The following is a 3,147-nucleotide window of genomic DNA, read 5'->3' as shown; positions in this document are numbered from 1 at the left end:
TTTGTAAATAATTTTCATGTCTCTTGTCTCTTAGCGAGAACCTTGAATTGTTAAAGCTTTATATACTTTGTCTTAAAACCCTTTCTCTCTATTTGAACTTTATCTTGGTTGTCGGAATCTTAAAAGTGTGTTGTACTTACAGACTTGTGGAATGTTGTTGGTTCTTGCCTTGTGTTAATTGGTGATAGAGCGCAAATGTCATGTACGTTTCAGGTACCACTAGGGGATGGGTTCTGTCTCTATGGCTTCATTGAATAGTCTTCCAAATGAACTCTTGGCCCATATCTTGTCCTTTTTTTCAACGAAAGAAGCTGCGTCAACCTCAGTTCTCGCCAAGAGGTGGAGGACTTTGTTTGCTGTCCGGGATAATCTCGACTTTGACGACTCCGACTTTGTCCACCTGGAAGTGGGTGAACAGGACATGGACAACATTCAAGAGAGTTTCAGGTCTTTTGTGGATAGAACATTGGATTTGCTAGGCGTTGTCCCTATCAACAAGTTCTCACTTAAATGTGGAGATAAACATGGCAAGGATCATGTTGATAGCTAGATAAATAAAGCCCTGGAACATGGTGCCGTTGAGCTTCATCTACTCTTAACCGATGATATGCGGAGTTTTTTGCCATCCAAGTTATTCATCAACAAAACAATGGTGAAGCTAAAATTGGGAACAGGACTTAGCATCGATACCATTCCTCCTGATACGTTTCTTCCAGTGCTTAAGATCCTCTTCCTTGATTCAGTTTGGTTTGATAGAAGAGAGTTCTCTGATTTGCTTCTTGCTGGTTGCCCTGCACTTGAAGACTTAACCATAGAATACAAGTATTTTCCAGGGACGCCACAAGTCATTTCCTGCAAAACCGTCAAGAGACTCTCTATCATCTCTAGATTCGATGAAGAAGTTGATTGGTTTAGCTTTGTATCACTTGATGCACCAAATCTTGTCAACCTAATCTACTCTGATTATGCTCGCCGTACGTACCTTCGTTGTAATTTGGATTCACTTGTCATAGCTACACTGGATCTTCATTTTGTTGAACATATCGATCTTGCGGTGTCATTTGAACCGAATGTGACGGATCTCATGAATGCAGTAAGCAACGTCAAGGTCCTTCAATTGACAGGTTCTGCTGCTGAGGTCAGTTTCATTTTGGTCTCATTTTCATCACCTTTTTGTTAGAAAACAGGATAACATTCTTTGGGTGTGTGTGTGTGTTCAGGTGATTTTGAGATGCTGCAAAGGTGGACTACCCGTGTTCAAGAACCTCCTTGGGTTAGTGTTTTTAGGTAACAGTGAGCGAGTTTGGAAAGAGCTACTGCCACTTCTGCTCCAGCATTCTCCAAACCTAAATAATTTGTACCTCTCGGTAAGAAGCAAAATCCTACTTTAGATATATATATGACTACATGTGGCATGAAATTAATTTAAACTAGTCTCTCATGTTAATACCTTAGGGTCTGAATCGTTGCACATATGCACATGAGTTCGATGGGATTCGCATTCCCACAAACAACAAAGTAACAATGTTGCGCATCTCATGTTATGGAGGCACTGAAAACGAGCTGAAGCGCGTCAGCCATTTATTACTGAAGATGGAGCACCTCCAAGTGGTGGAAGTCTACATTTTAAAGACAGTGGCTGACTCCGAAAAGGAGCAACTCATAGAGGATTTACTGAAGCTGCCCACAGATTCATCCAGTCTCCTGATGATGAAGATCATTGATCATCATTATCAATTTATCATTTTGGACATTAAACTATGGCTTCTTGAACTTGGATAAGTGTCTTTCTTTTTAAGAATATTATATTTTCCGGCAAAACATTTAACAACTCTGATGTTCTTGATTCTTGTTTTGGTGCTGGCTTCTTTCGTACTCATCTATGTCATTTGCATGAATAATGTGTATTTATGATGCCGGTATGGTATCTCCGAGACCTTGATATTATTCAGTCTTTTCAATACCTCACTTTGCCATCTCATCTAAAGATGGTTATATATTTACCTGGAAATCAAATGACTATTGCCAGATCTACCATATAGGTATTCATTTTAGTTTCTTAATTACTTTTGTTTTCCCTAAACAGCTTTCTCATAGACCAGGATTTTTATATATTCAGATTTGATTCTCTGTTCAATTTATATTAGCTAATCTGATTGACATATATTAGAGCTTGGTATGATAGTTACTGCAACATCCATGAACAACCTTCTTTCTAATCTGAGTGATTTTTCTCGAGTTCAGGCATTAGTCACTTTCCCAAATGGTCAGTTCCTTTGGGAAAGCAAACGTCAAAAGAAACTCTGGTTACTCTTTGAAATTTTACAACGTTAATGCAAATAACACTTTGGAGGTGATAAAACACTAAACTTGTCGTCGATTGGGTCATTTCTTATAGACTCTAGTGAAATGGTTTTGCTTTTGAGATAGTGGACTACTTGACTTGACTTCATTTTAAGAAAACAATATCATTTAATTTGCATCTTTTTCTATGTTTTTCCTCTATAAGTTGCATTACTTACTAACCATAATTTGCATATTTGGTTCCTCACTGATACTCACTTCCCTGAAATATGAGATTGTTTCTTTTACTTGATTTTTTCAATGCTCTCATGTTACTTGATGCATATGTTTTTGCTACGGTATAGAGAAGCACAACATACTGATTTACACTTGGAACGCGTCAAGCCAACGCTTTTCTCTTCAATCTTATTAACAAATTTTATCTCTTACAATGATACAATTTTGTCTCGGCCCTTACTCAACCTATTCTACCAAATAGCATTGACCCCGACTAAGGATGAATCTGAAACTCACTCTTTTCTATCTAACACAACACCTTGTATAGATCTAAGAGAGTAAAACCAACCCTCTCTCTTTTTATCTATAAGAGAAGAAAACCAACCCTCTCTCTTTTCTATCTAAACTCTCACCAGTGTAGATCTAAGAGAAAGAAAAAACAATTCTCTGCGCTTTTAATCATCTCCCTGATTAACATCACAGAGAACTGGGAACACACCTTCTAAGCCTTATTTTTCTGGCTTCGAAGTTTACAACTGTATCAATATTCTAGAGTGCTCAACTTGGCTCGTGGCCTACTCCTAGAATATATATACACGACTTGAGAAACCCTAAAAGGCGAATCTC

The 3,147-nt window shown here is 38.0% G+C and overlaps 1 pseudogene; it reads left to right on the top strand.

The window, feature by feature from the left end:
- Positions 1–226: 226 nt before the first annotated feature.
- On the top strand, positions 227–1,790 carry LOC104783773 (putative F-box/LRR-repeat protein At3g44810 pseudogene; annotated as a pseudogene).
- The last annotated feature ends 1,357 nt before the right edge of the window (positions 1,791–3,147 follow it).

Source organism: Camelina sativa, chromosome 4 (assembly GCF_030686135.1).
Source record: "Camelina sativa cultivar CO46 ecotype springtype chromosome 4, ASM3068613v1".
Classification (NCBI taxonomy): domain Eukaryota; kingdom Viridiplantae; phylum Streptophyta; class Magnoliopsida; order Brassicales; family Brassicaceae; genus Camelina; species Camelina sativa.
Note: the sequence above shows the minus strand (reverse complement) of the source record. Positions and strands in the feature narration are given on the sequence as shown.